Genomic DNA, 21,105 nt, shown 5'->3' on the forward strand with positions numbered 1-21,105 from the left:
ACTATTTAAGTAGTCCTATAAACCCTAAGGAAATAGAAGCAATCATTAAAAGTCTCCCAACCAAAAAAAAGCCAAGAGACAAGATGGTTTTAGGACAATATTCTACCATACTTCCAAATGGGACCTAATACCACAATATTCCACAAAACAGAAACAGAAAGAACATTATCCAACTCATTTTATGGTGCCATGGTCACCCTGATTCTTAAACCACACAAAGACTCAGAGTAATTTCTATTATGTACACTAAGCAATAATCCTCAATAAAATATTTGTGACTGAATTAAAAACACAACAAAATATCACTATGTTCAAATAGGCTTTATCCCAGAGATGCAGGGTGGGTACAGTACACAATAATCTATCAATATACACCACCACATAAACAATTGAAAGAGAAAAACCTAAGATAGACACCAAAACAATAGACACTAAAAAACCCTTGGACAGAGCAGAACCTTTTCATGTTAAAAGACTTAGAGAGATCAGGGAGACATAAACCCAGTAAAGGTAACATACAGGTAACCAGTTGCCAATATCAAATTAAATGGAGAAAAACTTAAAACAATTTTACTAAAATCAGCGGCAAGGCAAGGTTGACCACTCTCCCCTTATCTATCAGTATAGTACTGGAAATTCTAGTGAGACAAAAAAATAAGTCAAAAGAGATCAGGGGGATATGAATGGGAAAAGAAGAAGTCAAAGTGTTTCTATTAACAGATAATATGATAGTATATATAAGTGACCCCAAAAACACTATGAAAGGATTGCTAAAGCTGATAAACACCTTCATCAAAGTAGTTGAATACAAAATAAACTAAAAAAATTAGTAGCTCTCCTTTATACAAATGATATGGGCTGAGAAAGAAATTGGAGAAATACTTTTCATGGTAGCCTTAAATAATACAAAATATCTTGGTATGACTCTAACAAAGTAAGTCAAAGACCTCTATAACAAGAGGTTCTGAAAGAAATAAAGAAGATATCAGAAGATTGTTTGATATCCCATGCTCATGGATTGAAAGGGTTAACATAGTAAAAGTGATCATCCTACCAAAATCAATATACAAATTCAATGCAATTATCATAAAAAATTCCCCACAATTATTTACAGATCTTGAAAGAAAAATGCTTGACTTCACATGAATACCTAGGACAAAATATCCAGGATAGTTAAAACAATCATGTAAAAAATAAAGAAAATAACAACAAAAATAATGGCTGGTGGTATGATCATCCTTGATTTCAAGCTGAACAACCTTGACATAGTAATAAAAAATTCATGGAACTGGTATTTCCAGCTAATCAATACAAATAAATTAAAGACTCAGAAATAAACTAACTTACCAACACTTGAGTTTTAACAAAGAAGCCAAAACTAACATAACAAGTGAAAGATCTGTGTGAGAAGAAGTTCAAAGAAATGGAAGACCTTAGAAAATGGAGAGATCTGCGATGCTCATGGATTGGTAGGATTAACATAGTGAAAATGGCCCTCCTACCAAAAGCAATCTACAGAGTCATTCCAATCCTCATCAAAATTCCAACACAATTCTATATAGACATGGAAATAGAAATTCTCAATTTCATATGGAAAAACAAACAAACAAAAACCAAAATAGCGAAAACAATTATTAACCATAAAAGAATTTCTGGGGGTATGATGGTATGTATATGCTTGGTCCAAAAAGTGGCACTATTTAGTTGTATGGTGTTGTTGGAGTAGTTATGGTCTTGTTGGTGTAGATGTGTCGTTGTGGACCTAGGCTTTAAGATGCTACCCCCAACTGCCTGGAAATGAGTGTTCTACTAGCAGTCTTCAGCTGGACATGTAAAACTCCCAGCTCTTCCTGTACCATGTCTGCCTTGATGCTGCGATGCTCCTGCCTTGGTGATAATGCACTGAACCTCTGAATCTGTAAGCCATCCCCAATTAAATGTTGTCCTTTATAAGACTTCCCTTGGTCATGGTGTCTGTTCACAGCATTAAAACTCTAATACAGAAGCTGGTATCACAGACTGGGTTATTGCTGTGATAGGCTTGACCATATTTTTGTTTGGAAAAATGAGGATTTGGGGACTTTGGATTAGGAAATCATTGGAATGCTTTAAGTGGGGCTTAATGGGTTATCCTAAAAGGGATATGGAAGATTTTGTTGCTGAGAGTGATTTAAAATGTGGTGACTTGACCCAAGAGGTTTCAGTGGAGAAGAATTTCAGTAAGTGGTCAATAGACTTTTTTTCTGGCATTTTGGTAAGAATGTGGCTAATCGTTGCCCTTGTCTGAAGAGTCTGCCTGAGTATAAGGGGAAGAAATTCAGATTAATTGCATTGACAAAGGAAGTCTCCAAAAAGCCCAACAGAAACTTGATTCTCTGATTAAGTCTCATGAAGAGCATTTTGAACTAGCATAGCAAGCTTTGCAAGGAAAAATATAAAATATATGATTCTATTATTAAAGGGGCACCAGGATGTGAAATGGAGCTGAATCCCGTGTTCAAGAATATTAAATTGAATTAAGAGCATGTGACTTTGGGGCAAGATTCTACTCAGCTAAATTTAGATCCAGTCATAGTGGTGCCCACCTTTAATACAGGGAGATAAAGTCAAGCAGATCTCTGAGGTAAAGGCCAGCCTGAAACAGAGCAAGTTTTAGGCAAAGAAAAACTTAAATTCAACCTTGGTGGAGCACGCTTTTAATCCCAGTGCTCAGGGGAAATGCATGTAGATCTTTGAATTCATGGTCATTCTACAAAGCAAGATCCAGGACGGCCAAGCTTATGCAGTGAAGAAGTTGGAAAACAGCTAGTGAACAAGCTTTTCATGTTCCAGCTACTGCAAGCAGCAGAATTTGGCAGCTTCAGTCATGTGGTTCTGGCTTTACAGTGAAAAATAGGAGGGACTACTGGGACAATTGATGCTGGCTAGCTGGAGCTACTAATTAGTGGTGATGAAGAAGGGACTAGCATCACTGAGGTGAAACCTTCTGGGAAGTTTTTTTCTGAGAACACAAAGATGCTCTTTTCCCAAGATAGTCACAGTTGTACCTCATGCTGCAGCTGTATTTTATAATGCTTAAGAGTCATCCCTGTAGTACTTGTTTTGAAGACATGAAGGGGTCATGAAAAGCAGCTGAGGTTTGGCACTGTGAGAAGCCAGGGAAGCTGTTGTTGAAGGTACAACTGCAGTTGTAGTTGATGTCCCAGGATTGAAGAGCTCATGCAAAGAACCTGAGGTTTAGCACGATGAGGAATGCCTATGAGAGGTTATTGGTGAAGCCTAGTTCCTGCAGAAGACCCCAGTGTATTGGAGACACTAGTGTCATGGAATGATCACCAAGAATAGCAGCAGCAGTTGCATGTATTAACCTGAGCTTAGAGTGCTACAGAGAACAGAGCTGGATAAGTGAGGCCAGCTCTTTGGAGAAGCCCAGAACATCATGTGTGTGTCCTACACATTAAAACAAGAAGCTGTAACACTGAAGTTGCCTTGGAGACCCCAAGATATTGAGATGCCAGAGCTGTGGGCTATCTTTTGAGGAAAGCTTATAACAGGGAGTGGAACCAGCCCAGGTAAAGAACTGTACTGTTGTTACCGAAGATGAAAAAGGAGTGGAGATCTGACGAAAGATTTGACATCAGACATGGAGATGTTTAGTTTGTCCAGCTGGTTTACAGTCTTGCATTGGGGATTACATTTAAGTAATTGGATAAATCTCAGGAGAGACTCGAACTTTGGACTTTTAACTTTTGTGAGACAGCTATGGGGGCTTTGTAAGTTGAACTAAATATACTTTTTATTATGCTATGACTAGGTTTGGCCCACATAGAATTATATGTTCAAACAAGCCTATGGAGCCCAAGGAGTGAAATCTGATGGTTTGTATATTCTTGGCCCAGGGAGTGGCCATATTGTGAGGTGTGGTTTTGTTGGAGGAGATGTGGTCTTATTGGAGTATGGGTGTTACTGTGAACCTAGGCTATTAGACCCTACTCCTAGCTGCATGGAAATGAGTATTCTTCTAGAAGCCTTCGGATAAAGATATAGAACTCCCAAATCCTGCCTTGGTGATAATGGTCTGAACCTCTGGGCCTGTAAGCCAACCCCAATTAAATGGTCTTTATAAGACTTCCCTTGGTCATGGTATCTGTTCAATGAAGGGCTGGACTGTACAACTTAAAAGTAATTTTAAAAATTAGGTAAATAATGGTAAAACATAACAAATTTACTTTCAAAATTAAAAGTTTTCTGGAATAAAGACTTAAAGATCTGAGATGGTGGTAAAAAATATTCAATATCCTTAGTCATCAGAGAAATGCAAATAAAAAAATCCCTGAGATTCCATCTCACTTGTATCAGAATGTGTACGATCAAATCTCAAGTTACAGCTTATGCTGGTGAGGAGGTGCAGCAAGGGGAGGGCAAACTTGTAAAACCACTATGGAAATCAATCTGGCAGTTTCTCACAAAACTGGAAATTATTCTATGTCAACACCTATCTATACCACTCCTGCACATATACCCAAAATCTGTTCGCCCATATCACAAGGACACATGCCCTATGTTCATAGCAGGTTTAATCCTAAAAACTAGGAACTACAATCCACATAGATGCCCTTCAACTGAAGAATAAATACAGAAAATATTTTCTTTTACACAATGAAATACTAATCAGTTATTAAAACAAGGACACATTGACTATTTAAGGCATACTGATTGAATTAGAAAATTTCCTGTGTGAAATAACCTAGACATGCATGGTATATACTCACTCATAGGTTGTTATTAGCCAAAAATTACAGGATACCCATGCTTGAATACCCCTTTGAAGGGGAAATATAATAGTCATAGGAGGCATAAGGAGAGAGGGATCTGGCTGGGAGAGTATATAGGGATAGGGTAGGAGGTCCATCATCAATTATGCAGAGATGAAGAGAGGGCCAGAGGGCCAGAGGGCCAAGAAAATGAATAAAAATAGGTGCTCAGTGGGAGCAGGGACTAGTGTAGAACCTTAAGGACATGCTGGAGACCTGAGATTGAGGAGGCTTCCAGGAGTCTATAGGGATGACTTTTGCTGAGACTCATTTTGGTGGAGGTATGGAACCTCAAGTGCCCATCTATAAACAGGTAGTGGAAGGATAAGGCCATCAACCCACCCATGAAACTTTGAGGTAATTTTTTTTCCTGTTTACAAGAAAAGTAGAGAGAAATATCCAGGAAAAATGACAGAAAGAGCAACCAATTTCTGGTGCAACTTGAGAGTCATCCCAATCCATGAAATTATTTATGATACTCTGTATGCTTGAAGACAGTAGCCTAGAATAACTGTCCTCTCAGAGACTCCACCCAGCAGCTGACTGAAGTAGATTCAGAGGCCCACAGCCAAACATTGACATACCATGGGAGTCTTGTGTAAGAGTTGAGGGAAGGATTGAGTGACCTGGTGGATATAGGAACTCTATAGGCAGACCAACAAATTCTAATCTTAACCAATGTGGGCTATCAGATACTGAACCACCTATCACAGAGCATACACAAGCTGGAACTAGGACTTCCACACATATGTACCAGATGTACAGCTCCTTCTTCAAATGGATGCCACCAACAATTAGAGCAAAATCTATTCCTAAAGCTGTTGCATGCCTGTGGATTCTTTCCCCTAACTTCATTACCTTGTCTGTCCTCAGTGAGAGAGGACAGATATAGCCCTGTAGATACCTGATGTACCAATGTGGGGGAATAGATAGGGTGGGGGAAGTCCATCCTCTTATTGGACAAAGGGAGGGGAGGAAAGGGAGGGGAGGGGATGAGAGACTGTGTGACAGGGGAATAAGAGGAGGAGGGATGATCAGCAATCAGGGTATAAACCAAATAAATAAATTAATTATTGAGAAAGAATTATAATAATCTGTTTTCTGCTTAATTCATTCTATTTATAAATCATCTATTATTTCTAATTGGAATGTTGAGTTATTTAATTATATCTTAATCTCAACGTGTGTTCCTTTCACTGTTTCTACCTCTTTACTTAATTCAGTTTCCAAATTCTGATTTAAATCTGTCATTACCTTTAGGTCTACTTTTTTTTTGACATTGTTCGATAATTTATTGTTGTTCATTTGTAATTGAGCGATGTTTTACTTATGCTCTCTTTAACTTTCTCAGATTTTAAAATTATGTCTGTCTAGTTGGATCTCAATAACAAATAATTCTATGGGATTTGTATGTTTGATGGGCTGTGTGGTGTCTTTTCTGATTTGATATGGGGATGTCTTTCTTTTGTTGTTCATTTGATCAGACAACTGACCTTGCTACATGACCTGGATTCGGTCAGGTAAGTTGTAGATGTACAGTATACTTGGACCTGGAAAAGATAGCTCCCAAACCTTGGTTCTTGACCTACCTATGTGAGTACAGAGATGTCAGAAGATAGAGGGAAGAGTGATAGAGAAAAGTCCCATCTCACCAGTCAAAGGTGGTTATTAAAGAAAGTAGGTTTGAAATCTACCATGGGGCTTTGGATGTAAAGACAGCCAAGGGAAGGGAACCATTCAGAATGGAAATGGAGGAAGTGACATACCGAGAAGGAATATTGGAAATAAAGAAAATCCTTGGGCTGCGGTCCACTTGTCAAGTGACAGGTTAATGAAAGGGATGACAAAGGGAAGGAACAATTTTCCCGGTAAGGTGCTCATGACCACAGGTCATGAACTAGGCTTGTCTGTTTGCAATTAGTAGCATTTGGTGGGAAAGGCAGGCATATTTATATTTTGAAATGCTTTAAGTATTGGGGGGAACACATGTAATTTGGGTAGATTATGTGGCAACTTGAATGCAGGCGACAGGCTTGTGGGGCATATTGCTTTTAATAAGCTACTTTCTTGATCCTACTTACATAAGTTAAATTACATTATATTTAAATGTTAGTTCCTTAGTCACATTAGCTACATATCAAATGTTTAATAGCAACCAAACATTAATAGCTACCTTATTAGAAATTGTAAAATACAGCAATTGTATCAGGGCAGAAATCTCTCTTGAACAGAACTGTCCTAGACAGGGAAGACGATGAAAAAACTTAAAGAGTAGAGTATCTTGCCATGTGAGCCATGCTTTTTAAGTGAATACATTTCCTAGAGCTATGCTATTAACTGCAGTTCTTCCCCTCTGGGAAATCAAAATTCATTAAGCAATTATTAACATTTGTGCTTCTGAAATTAAAATTTCTTCTTTGTCCTGGAGGTAACTCTTGTGACATTTGTCCTTAACTACTGACCTGAATTAATCACATAACTATACTTTTTTTCAAACATGCTCGGAATATGTTATCATGTGCTAAGAAAGAGAAGAAGGAAAAATATGCAAAATCCAACCATATCACTTAATAACTTTGTGTGTTTATGTATTTATTTTAGAAAACTATTCATAAGCATATTTGTTTTAAAACTGTTATAATAAACATAATTATATATATTCATACATAATATTGATTATGTTTATATGACTAGATTTTTGAATTGTGTATTCTATGCTATGAATCCAGAATTTATTTTTCATTCTAAATGATGTATTACAACATTATCTGCAAAGAGATATAATTTGATTTCTTATACTTATCTCAATTATATACTCATATTAAGAATCATTCCCAGTCTTTTTGAAGGATTAATTAGGAGTGGGTAGTTAATGCAGTTTATGACAAACATTCATAGGGGAAGATATTACATCATTTTACCTCGCCCAAAGTGAACATGATTGACAGTTTGTTTTTAACTTGTGTCATGGGACTTTGTCCACCATTTTCTGTATGGCCTAAAGCACAAAATAATAAGATGGACACAAAAATTATCCTCTGTGAAAGAATGATGTCCAGAAAGACATTCACATGGTACACAAAGCGATTTTATCTGAATGTCTAAATCTCCCATCTCCAGCTGCCATGCACTTGCTGAAATGGCCCAGCTACCAAACAGGCATAAAGTATGGGTGGAAGTAGTGACTCAAGAGAATGGATTTCTATGTCTGTCCCCTGCTCTCCACCAGTAAGTAGCTATATTTCAACAGCAGAATCCAGTGAGGACTCTCTTACACTACTCTCCAGCTATCCATCTGTCAGCAGATCAATTACAATGGAGTGCCTCAATAGTGGTAAGACAACATTCTTTTCTCCCCACTGGAATGGACAAGTGTTTAGGTAATTTTTTTCACTTCCTTTTCCAAAGGGTTTTCTGTCAGCATTGCTGTTTGTGGACTTATGTAACATTTTAACTTTCTAACTTGAAATTGCTTTTGTCAGATCAATGCATTTTTTATCAAAGAGCAGGATTGCATGCCTGGGCTCATAATTCCTTCAATAACATGCAAGGATTACTGAAAATTGAGATGTTGTGTGAAGAGACAATTGGATCGTGAAGGGTTGGTGAGGTGTTTCAGCATATATAGATGCCAGGTGCTCAGATCTGGTGAACTGAGTCCTAGTGAAAGAAGCCACATGGTTCAAAGAGAAGCAATCCATGCATGCTACACTGAGTGCTTATTTCCATATGCCTACCACAGTGGCATGGAAACACATACAGTCATAAGCAGACATACAGAGATACATTCCCACACACACACACACACACACACACACACACACACACACACACACAAGAAAATCATGGTTTATTTCTATCAGACACTATTATACGTTGAGCCATAACAAGTAAATATTTTTCATTACCTTTAACTAGAATGTGGCATACTCTAAGTCAAGGAATAAAAATAAGACTTACATTCATTTTATTTTCTTGGTATTTTGGAAGTATAATTTCTGTGAAAAATGTGTGTTATTACATTGCATTATTCATTCATTCATTCATTCATTCATTTTACATCCCAATATCAGATTCCCCTCTGCTAAATCCAACCTTCACACAGCTCCTACTCACATTCCTCCTCCCCCTTCTCCTCTCAACAGACCCAAGAAGACATGTTTGGTATGTATTCACTTACAAGTTCATATTAGCCATAAAATACCATTCTATATTACACTATTTAGGGAGTCGGCAGATGTATAAGTGTATTCGGTAGAGAAATATTAATCCAGCAACAAGGATGCTCTGATCAGATCCAAAACATTCTAAGTCTGTGTAATTTAAGACCGTGGTAACACTGCATATGTAACTTATGATAGAAAGCCACTACCAATAAAGGCAAGCTAAATGATGGGCCAAAAAAACAATGTTAAATTTGTAAGCCTTGGAGGTGACTCATAAACTTAATTAGAAAGTTATATAGTAAATGCTGTATTTTTTTCAAAATTTGTGACTTTTTTTTTACAAATGTTGGACTTTGTTCACACATTTTTAAGAAATAAATCTAAGGCTATAATTTTGCTCAAAAAATACTGTCATTCAAAAAAAAAGACTTTGGTTGTAATATAGACATGGTTTCAGTACATATCTTTAATCCCTCTGGCTGGAATCCTTTAATATAAACCTTCAACCCAAAAAATGACATTTAATTAAGAATCAGATAAAGTAATAAATCAGAGTAATGTTTGACATAATAAGACAGATATAGGATATATTCAACTTTCAAGATGATATCTATTTAAAAGCAGTGCCAGGAGAGAGAGTTCTTCATTGAGTTGGAAGTCAGTGCAGTAAGTGCAATGTACTGGGGTTATATTCTTTCTGAGTTCATGTAGTTTAATTCAGGTCAGCTGAAACAGTAGAAACCAGAAAATATGAAGGAGCTGGAAGATTTGAACTAATTTCCAAAAGCAGGCACATCCATAACAAAGAAAGAATGTCCAAGATTTCTAGAATATTCTTCCTATAGCAATAATCTGCATTCTCATCTTCTTTTGGACAAGGACAACAATTTACTCCACTTAGTGTTGTACAATTTGAAATTTTTAGAGTTTTATGCAAATCGTAAAGGAGAGTCTGCCCTCAATTTTCCTTCAATATATTCAGAGTTAATATTGCTGCACTCCTAAATAGTTCCTTCAGTATTTCATTTCCAGTCAATATGTCATTTATTATAGATAATAATGTGTATTTGTTATTTCATTATGACTGTAGTGCTTATTGAACACAACTTTTTTGAACATTTCTATAAGAATATGTATGCATGTTTTCATTTCTCTGAGAGAGTTTATATAATGGAGGGTAAATAGATATGTGCATTTTAAATAGCTGTCAGAAAGCTCATTGTATAGTCTGAGAAATGTGGTTGTCGTGTAGCATGTAATATTGTCCACATTTCTATATTTAGCTACTCAAAGGATCAATAGAATTTCAAATTAAATTGTCTTTATGAATGGAATGGTGCCTTTTTTTTCCTCATGCAGCTTTGATAGCTAATGTTGAGAGGACTAAGCTCATTTCTTTTACCATTTTATGTATTCATCTTCACAAGTGTTGCCCATTAGGAATTATTATCTGCTATAATAACTACTAGCATTTACTTCATTTCTGTTGTAAAAACTACATATTTAGTGGAAATAATATGTATGACTGTGTGGTGGTACATACAGTCTATCATTCATTCTAGTACTCAAATTTGGGAGTCAGAGAAAAATGGACTTCTAAGAATTTCATCAGAGCCAGATTTGAGTGGAATACGGTGACTTTAGTAAATGACAATTGTTTATTTGATTTTCTTTCTTTTTGTTAAGATTTTTTTATTTACATTTCAAAGGTTATTCCATTTCCCGATCTCCTGGACACAAGACCCCTATCCCACCTCATCCTATTCTTCTATAAAGGTGTTCCATTCTCCATCTACACTCCCTTCCTGCCCCACCCCCCAACATTCCCCTACACTGGTGTTTCCAGACTTGGCAGGACAAGGGCTTCTCCTTCGATTGGTGCCCAACAAGGTCATCCTCTTGACTATGAACTTGAGCCGTGGGAAGTCCATGTATAATCTTTAGGCAGTGGTTTAGTCCCTGAGAGCTCTGGTTGGTTGGCATTGTTGTACTTACAGGGATGCAAGCCCCTTCAGCTCTTTCAATCCTTACTCTAATTGCTCCAGTGGGGATCCCATTCTCAGTTCAATGGTTTGCTGCTAGCATTCACCTCTGTATTTGACATGCCTCTCAGTAGAAAGCTATATCCAGGTCCTGTGAGCAGGCACTACTTAGCGTCATCAATCTTAACTAGTTTTGGTGGATATATATATATATATATATATATATATATATATATATATATATATATATATATATATAGTTTGGCCTTCTTAAGCTTCATGTGGTCTGCGGATTGTATCTTGGGAAATTTGAGCTTTTGGGCTAATATCCACTTATCAATGAGTGCATACCATGTGTGTTTTTCTGTGATTGGGTTACCACACTCAGGATATTTTTTAGTTCCATCCATTTGACTATGAATTTCATGAAGTCATTGTTTTTGATAGCTGAGTAGTACTCCATTGTGTAAATGTACTACATTTTCTGTATCCATTCCTCTGTTGAAGGACATCTAGGTTCTTTCTAGCTTCTGGCTATTATTAATAAGGCTGCTATGAACATAGTGGAGCATGTGCCTTTGTTGTTTGTTTGAGCATGTTTGGGGTATGTTCCCAGGAGAGGTATAGCTTGGTCCTCAGGTAGTACTATGTCCAATTTCTTGAGGAACCTCCAGACTGATTTCCAGAGTGGTTGCAAAAGTTTGCCATCACATCAATGATGGAGGAGTGTTCCTCTTTCTCCACACCCATGCCAGAAACTATTGTCACCTGAGTTTTTTATGTTAGCCATTCTGACTGGTGTGAGGTGGCATCTCATAGTTGTTTTGATTTGTATTTACTTGATGATTAGGGATATTGAACATTGTTTTAGGTACTTCCCAGCCATTTGAAATTCCTCAGCTGAGAATTTTTTGTTTACCTCTGTACCAAATATTTTAATAGGGTTATTTGGCTCTCTGACATCTAACTTCTTGAGTTCTTTGTATGTTTTGGATATTAGCCCTCTATCAGATGTATGATTGGTAAAGATATTTTCCCAATTTTGTTGGTTGCCTTTTTGTGTGATGACTAATGACAGTGTCCTTTTCGTTATAGAAGTTTTCCAGTTTTATGAGGTCCCGTTTTTTGATTCTAGCTCTTAGAGTATAAGCCATTCGTGTTTTGCTCAGGACATCTTCCCCAGTGCCCATGTGAAGAATTGAGTTGGAATTTTTATGTGGATCGCCTTGAATTTGTAGATTGTTTTTGGAAAAATGGCCATGTTTACTTTATTAATACTTCCACTCCATGAGCATGGGAGGTCTTTCCATCTTCTAAGATCTTCAATTTCTTTCTTCAGAGACTTGAAGTTCTTTTCAGATATTTCACTTCCTTGGTTAGAGTCACACCGAGGTATTTTATGTTATTTTGCATTATTGTGAGGGTGTTGTTTCACTAATTTCTTTCTCAGCCTATTTATCCTTTGAGTAGAGGAAGCCTACTGATTTATTTGAGTTAATTTTATATCCAGCCACTTTGCTGAAGTTATATATCAGGTTTAGTAGTTCTCTGGTGGAACTTTTGGAGTCACTTAAATATACTCTCTTATTATCTACAAATAGTGATATTTTGACAACTTACTTTCCAATTTGTATCCCTTTGACCTCCTCTCATTGTGTGATTGCTCTTGCTAGGACTTCAGGTACTGTATCTAATAAGTAAAGAAAGAGTGTGTAGCCTTGTCTAGTCCCTGATTTTAGTAAAAATGCTTCAAATTTCTCTCTATTTAGTTCAATGTTAACTACTGCTTTGCCATATATTGATTCCACTATGTCTAGGTATGGGCCTTGAATTTCTGATCTTTCCAGGACTTTTAGTAGATAGGGATGTTGAATTTTGTCAAATGCTATCTCATATTTCTCATAATGTTCATAAGTTCTTTTTTTGTCTTAGTTTTATTGTGGATTCTGTTGATGGATTTCTGTATAATGAGCCATCCCTGCATCTTTGGGATGAAACCTACTTGATAGTGATGGAGGATTGTTTTTATGTGTTCTTGAATTTGGCTTGCAAGAATTATATTGACTATTTTTGATTCAATATTCATAAGGGAAATTTGTATGAAGTTCTCTTTTGTTTGGGTACTTGTGTACTTTAGGTAAAAGCATAATTGTGATTTCATAGAAGGAATTGTGTAGTGCTCCGTCTGTTTCTAATTTGTGGGATTGTTTTGACCATATTGGTATGAGGTTCTCTATGAAATTCTGATAGAATTCTGCACTAAACCCATCTGGTCCTGGGCTCTTTTGGATGGGAGACTTTTAACAACTGCTTCTATTTCTTTACGAGCTATGTGGTTGCTTAGATGGTTTATCTGATCATGATTTAACTTTGATACCTGGTATTTGTCTAGACAATTGTCCATTTCCTCCAGATTTTCCAGGTTTGTTGAATGTAGGGTTTCTTGGTAGGATCTGATGATTTTTTGAAATTCCTCAGATTCTGTTGTTATATCTCCCTTTTTATTTCAGATTATGTTCATTTAAATACACTCTCTGTGCCCTCTGGTTAGTCTGGCTAAGGGTTTATCTATCTTGCTGATTTTCTCAAAGAACCAGTTCCTGCTTTTGTTTATTCTTTGTATTTGATCTATTTCAGCCCAGAATTTGATTATTTCTGCCTTCTACACTTCTCTGGTGTATTTGATTTTTTTTTTATTTCTAGAGCTTTTAGGTATGATGCCAAGCTGCTAATGTGTGCTCTCTCCTGTTTCTTTCTGCAGGCACTCAGAATTATGAGTACTTAGAGTACTGCTTTCAGTGTCTCCCTTAAGTTTGGGTGTATTGTGCCTTCATTTCCATTAAATTCTAAGAAGACTTTAGTTTATTTCTTTCTTTCTTCCTTGACCAAACTTATAATTAAGTAGAGCATTGTTCAACCTCCATGTATATGTGGGCTTTCTATTGTTTTTGTTGTTACTGAAGACCAGACTTATTCCGTGGTGATCTCATAGGATGCATGGGATTATTTCAATCTTCTTGTATCTGTTGAGGCATATTTTGTGACCAATTATGTGGTCAGTTTTGGATAAGGTACCATGAGGTGCTGAGAAGAAGGAACAGTCTTTTGTTTTAGGATGATATGTTCCATAAATGTCTGTTAAGTTCATTTGTCTCATAACTTCTGTTAGTTTCTCTATGTCTCTGCTTAATTTATGTTTCCATGATCTGTCCATTGATGTGGGTTATTGTGTTGAAATCTCCTGCTATTATTGTGTGAGGTACAATGTGTGATTTGAGCTTTAGTTAGGTTTCTTTTATGAATATAGTTGTTCTTATATTTGGAGCATAAATATTTAAGATGGAAAGTTCATATTGGTGGATTTTTGCTTTGATAAATATGAAGTCTCATTCTTTATCCTTTTTGATAACTTTTGATTGGAAGTCAATTTTATTCAATATTAGAATGGCTATTCCAGCTTGTTTCTTCTGACCATTTGCTTGGAAAATTATTTTCCAGCCATTTATTCGGAGGTAGTGTCTGTCTTTGTCTCTGAGGTGTGTTTCCTGTATGCAGCACAATGCTGGGTCCTCTTTATGTATCAAGTCCTTAGTCTATGTGTTCTTATTGGGGAATTGAGTCCATTGATATTAAGAGATATTAAGGAATAGTGATTGTTGCTTCCTTTCATTTTCGTTGTTAGAGGTGGAATTATGTTTGTGTGTCCCTCTTCTTTTTGTTTCCTTGCAAGGAGATTCCTTTCTTACTTTTTCAAGAGTACCGTTTCCCTCCTTGATTGGAGTTTCCCATCTATTACCTTTTGTAGGGCTGGGTTTGTAGAAAGATAGTACATAAATTTGTTTTTGTCATGGAATATCTTCATTTCTCCCTTTATGTTAATTGAGAGTTTTTCTGGATATAGTAACCCGGGCTGTCATTTGTGTTCTCTTAGGTTCTGTATGATATCTGCCTAGGATCTTCTACCTTTCATAGTCTCTGGTGAGAGGTCTAGTGTAATTCTGATAGGTCTGCCTTTATATGTTACTTGACCTTTTTCCTTTACTGCTTTTAATATTCTTTCCTTCTTTTGTGCATTTGGTGTTTTGATATTATATGATGGGAGGAATTTCTTTTCTGGTCCAATCTATTTAGAGTTCTGTAGGCTTCTTGTATGTTTATGGGCATCTCTTTCTTTAGGTTAGGGAAGTTTTCTTCTATAATTTTGTTGAAGATATTTACTGTCCTTTAAAGTTGGGAATCTTCACTCTTTTCTATATCTATTATCCTTAGGTTTGATCTTCTCACTGTGTCCTGGATTTCCTGGATGTTTGTGCTAGGAGCTTTTTGCATTTTACTCTATCTTTGATGTTTGTATCAATATTTTCTATGGTGTCTTCTGCCCCTGAGGTTCTTTCTTCTGTCTCTTGCATTCTGTGGGTGATGCTTGCGTCTGTGACTCCTGATCTCTTCCCTAGGTTTTCTATCTCTAGGGTTGTGTCCCTTTGTGCTTTCTTTGTTGTTTCTATTTCCATTTTTAAATCCCAGATGGTTTTGTCTATTTTCTTCATCTCTTTTGTTTAGTTTTCCTGTAATCCTTTAAGGAATTCTCTATGGGAATTTTGTGTTTCCTCTTCAGGGGCCTCTATTTTTTTTAACTTTTGTTGTCCAGTATTTTTTTAAAGGAGTTATTTATATGCTTCTTAAAGCCCTCCATCTTCATCATAAAATGTGCTTTTAAATACAATTCTTGCTTTTTCGTTGTGTTCAGATATCGATTATTAGCTTTGGTGGGAGAACTGGGCTCTGTTGATGCCAAATAATCTTGGCTTCTGTTGCTTGGGATCCTGAGCTTGCCTCCTGCTTCAGGTTGTCTCTGGTGGTAGCTTGTCTTGCTGTCTCTGACAGTGGAATGACACTCCTGTAGGCCTATAGGTCAGCACTCCTGTAGACCTGTTTTCTTTCAGCCAGAATTGGAGACAGAGTGCCACTCATGGGTTTGTGTGACCTGAAGCCCCAGGCAGGGTGCTTGGTTCAGTAGAGTTGGCTTTCTCTCTGCTCTTAGGTATGTTGGTACTGGCAACTGACATTCAGCTCTAGGAGTAGGCAGAAACATAAAGGTTCCTACCCCTGACTGCTTCTAGGTCCCTGTGCTCAGAGGGCACAGATGGCACTAGGCGATTTCCTCTTGGGTCAGGAATGTGAACCAAAATTAGTTGTCTCCTCTGGTTTCTCAGAATTGTCCATACTTCTGAGGGTCCAGCTCTCTCCCCCACAGGATCTGGGTGCAGGGAGCTGAGGGACAGTTTCAGTTTAGTTCTGCATGTGGGCGGAAACAAGCAGGTTCCTGCTGCTCACTGCTCCTATATTCCAGTATCCAGAGGCCACTAGGCAGGTTCCTCTTGGGCCAGGAATATGAGAAGTGGGCAGAAATGGCTGTCTCTCCTGAGGTCTCAGGATTGTCCACATTTCTGGGAGTTCAGCTCTCTCCCCCACGAGATTTGGGTGCAGGGTGCTGTGGGATTGGTTCAGTTCTTCCAAGAACACTCAGAAAATGGAAGTGTCCTTCCCAGAGAACTGTCTTTGCATGTCCTGAGGTCATCAGGCATCACTTGGAGCATAAAAATTGGTCTTACCTCTGCAATAGCTGTGTAGGTGCTCCTAGCAACTGGCTTTCAGCTCTAGGTGCAGGCAGAAACCCAAATGGTCCTTCTCCTGATTGTTGCTAGGTCCCTGTGCCTTGATTTTCTTTCTAATTAAGTTATTTTGTTTTAATCTGTTTGGATTCTATATAAATATTATAATTTATTTTTACATCAATATTATACTTTATATTTATGTATTACTTTACATATGATCTCTTTCAATTTACATATGTTTTACTGATAATTTTAGGTAGTACTTAAAAATAAAATTGAGATAAACTTTGTTTTCTTATATTAGTTGGTATTTACACCAATGTAGCAAAATTTAAAAAAAAGTAAAGAGACAACTTTATTTTAGTGTTCTAAAAAATCAAGTCACTTTGGATTTAGCTGTTTAATAATGGAATAATTTACTAAATTCAAAGAGACAATTCACTGTTTCCTGCTTCATTCTCAATCTTTAAGAAAGTGTTAATATTTATTATAGGAAATTAGGTTATATTTTTGTGTAGAATAGCCAACCATGTCCAAAATCATATGACAGGCTGCAAAAAGTGTGGGTGGCTAATATTATTGGACATTGGATAAAACTGTTCTTCACAAACATAAGGTATTTACTTAGAAACTTCTAAATTCGACTCTGAGAACTTATCTATGTAGTACAGTAGGCTCACATGTGCACACACATACAGGGGGAGAGAGAGAGAGAGAGAGAGAGAGAGAGAGAGAGAGAGAGATTTAAAAAAAACAAGTGTTTCTTGTTGTTGACTTTAGTTTAGTAAATGATTACAGACATAGCTTTCTTATAGCATCCTTATCAGGTTGATATAAAACCTAAGCTACCCTTGAAAAATATTTTTTCTGGTGTGTGTTTTCTTTTAATATTCATTTTGTTTTCTTCTGTATGTCTGGGAAAAGGTATATTATCAGTTACACTTTGCTATTCTATGGGTCAACACAAAATAACTGATATAAAAGTAACAAAATCAGTTTCTTGCAGGTGATGTGTGTGAGGGATCTAGTGGCAGGTTTACTGCATCCTACATTTCGTTATCTATCAAAACCGTGAGTAAAGCAACAGTACAGGAAAAGGCCTCGTCTGAATACTTAGGGGGTAAACTTACTCTATGTTCCCTTTCAGTGTTATTGGCAAATTCTGATTTCTGTTGAAGTCTTGTATTAAGATCATTAGTTTCAAACAGAATAATTCTATAAAGTGACACATCTTGCAATGAGAATTTCCTCATAGGGGAATATTTCATATGAGGCAGAAAAGAAAATATGCACTATTGACGGAAGGCCTACTTTTATAATGTAACTTGTAAATGTTATTTTTCATTACAGTAAGATACTCTGTTTATCCATAGAAAGTGAGAATCACTCAAATCTGTTTGGAGCAAGTTGTAAACATCAGCTGAGGACATCTAAGAATAGACCTATAATATATTCTTAAAACTTTCTTTTTATGTTTATCTAGTTTCTTGTCTATGTTCCTTTAATACTTTTTTTCGCATACTTGAGTAATTATATTCATTAATACTTCTGATCTCTATGTATGTATGTAAAAACAAGTCCCCAATCTTTGGACTCAAACTATGTTTTCTTTTGAAGTACTGGTGATCCAGTGTTATAATATGTCCATAACTAGGTTCTGTGAAAATTATATATTTTCTACTTTTTTTGAAATTCAAATAAATATTTAGCTAAGATATTCACTTTCATAATTGTTTGCTCACACATATCACATTCATTGTGTTTAATAAAAAATTAATCCTTATTGAATTTATATCATGATGTTTCAATTAAATATTTACTTGGCTCACTCAAGAATTTTTATATCTTTGGAAGAAATGGTATATGTATGGATGTGCATATGTATAAGCAAATTCTCTTCACAATCACACACACACACACACACACACACATGAATATCAGAAATATAACTAGCTTGCTCAAATCACAAGTCCCAATCAATATATCCCCAAATAGAAGGTTAATTTTGAGAACAAATATTTCAAAATATGTAAAATATTGTTTGCTATCAAAATCACCAGTAGTGATATAATTTTCAGGAAGGAGAAACAACAGAACTTTCTTCAGTTTATTGTTATTTTCTTGTTTCCCTCCCATGGTTGCTTGTCACAACTTCATTTATTTTACATCATTCTCAGATCATGTATTTCTGAACATAAGAGACAATTTGACAAAGGAAGCTTAGTGGCAATGCCCACTGCACACTTAGTTCTTTCCTTACTTATAAACTTGGAATATATCCATACTACTGAAACATTGGCTATGACCTATGGTCAGTCCATTGGATTTAAATGATCTCAGAACTTTCAATATTCTCTCCACATTCCTGCACTTCAGGGAATATTGGAAACCTTGATTGAGTGAAGCCTTCAGTGACTTAGTTTCATTAACATTGGCAGGGCCATATCAAATACTCCAATCTTTACCATGTGCAAGTCACAAAGTCTTTGCCTGGTGAAGAACAGAGGACTAGCAAAGCCTTTTTTTTCTAGAATCAAAATATGTACAAGACTAACAACTGTAGCTCCCTCTTCTTGGACTTTTATAGTCTGAACCTATTCCCTAACAGATACCTCCTATGAGACTAATCTACTCTTGCCCATGAGACGAAAAAATGATTCTAAGGTTCTCTGTTGCTCACCATAGCTTCTTTAATAATATTAAATGATGTACATACTATCTGACCCTAGTTTTTTCTGTATCTACCCTTCTTCCATTCCTTCCTGGTCCCAACATAAGTCTCTAGGACCAGGGAGCCCAGTTTGACATACTGTACTATGTTTCTGCTCACTGATACACATAACTCTGAAGTATTTTTCCTTCCACTGGTTGATAATTTGATCTTATTTATGGGAATGTATGGTCTTGATTTTGCTTGATATTATAGATGAGAGTAACTAGAGGTGGCAATAAAAATCAGCCAGGTGCGTCTTCTCCTACTGAGGACTGACAAGGCAGCCTAGTTAGAAGAACATATGCCAAGTACATGGAACAGCTTTTTGGATAGCTCCCTCTCTGCTTGCTCAGGATCTGCATGAGGACCATATTCCACATCTGGTAAATATGTGCAGGAAAGCCCAAGTCCATCCTTTGTATGCTCTTTGGTTGGTGGTTTAGGCTCTGAGAGCCCCACGGCTATAAGTTAGTTGACTCTGTTGGTCTTCCTGTGGAGTTCCTATTCCTTTGAGGGCAGGCAATATTTCTCCCTATTCTTCCATATGAGTCCTGACTTCAACCACTGTGTCACTGTGGTTGTCTCCATCTAAGTCATCTACTGTTTGGAGTCTCTCAGAAGACAAGAATGCTAGACTCCTGGCTGCAATCAAAAGAGACTATCATTAATAGTATCAGATATTGGTGCTTGCCTATGGGATAGGTTTCAAGTTAAGCTAGTTATTGGTTGGACATTCCCTCAGTGTTTTGGATTGAGAGTTTTGGAGGCATATTGGTAACTCTATAACTACACTGATATACCTGCCTTGTTACAGGAGGTGATATTTTGGGTACCATATACGAAATGTTGTGAGTAACAGCTAAGGTCACACCCATTGATTATTGGGCACATTCCTTATCCCAGATCTCTGTTACATCCTACAAATGCTAGTGACCTCCCCAACTGAATCACTTGTAGATTTGGATTTATTCTCCTGGCTCTCTAGGTATCCCTACTGTTCCTCTCCAAATCTGATCCCTAGTCCCCCAAATCTCCTCCACAACCCTTCTCATCTAGGTCTCTTAGTCAATCTACCTCTGATTACTATTTTATCCTCCCTTCTGAGTAACATCCAGGGATCCTTGTTTGGACCTTCTCCGTTGTTTGGCTTCTTTGGGTCTGTAGAGTATAACATGGGTATCCTGTATTTTATGGCTAATATCCACTTATAAGTGAATACATACTATTCATGGCCTTTTAGAACTGGGTTGCCTCATTCAGGTTGATATTCTCAAGTTATATCCATTTGCCTACAAAATTTATGGTGCCATTGTTTTTAATAGCTGAACAGTATTCCATTGTTTGGATATACCACATTTACTTAATCCACTCTTCAGTTGGGGGCATCTAGACCATTTCCAGTTCCTGCCTATTATAAATAAAGCTGCTATAAATATATTTGATCAAGGGTCTTTGTGGAATGCGGAGAATCTTTTGGATATATGCCCATGAATACTATAGATAGGTCTTGAGCTAGAACTATTCACTGTTTTCTGAAAAACTGTCAATTTAATTTCCAAACTGTTTGTACAAGTTTGTACTTTCTCCACCAATGAAGGAGTATTTTTCTTGATCCACATCCTTACCAGCATATACAATCGCTTGAGTTTTTTTTTTTAATCATTCTCACCTGTGTAAGATAGAATCTCAAGTATGTTTGATTTGCATTTTCCTGATGACTAAAATCTTTTAACATTTCTTTAAGTGCTTCTTGGCCTTTTGAAATTCTTTTGTTGAGATTTTTCATTTACTTCTGTACCACATTTTTGTACCCCA

Source organism: Rattus norvegicus, chromosome 2 (assembly GCF_036323735.1).
Source record: "Rattus norvegicus strain BN/NHsdMcwi chromosome 2, GRCr8, whole genome shotgun sequence".
Classification (NCBI taxonomy): domain Eukaryota; kingdom Metazoa; phylum Chordata; class Mammalia; order Rodentia; family Muridae; genus Rattus; species Rattus norvegicus.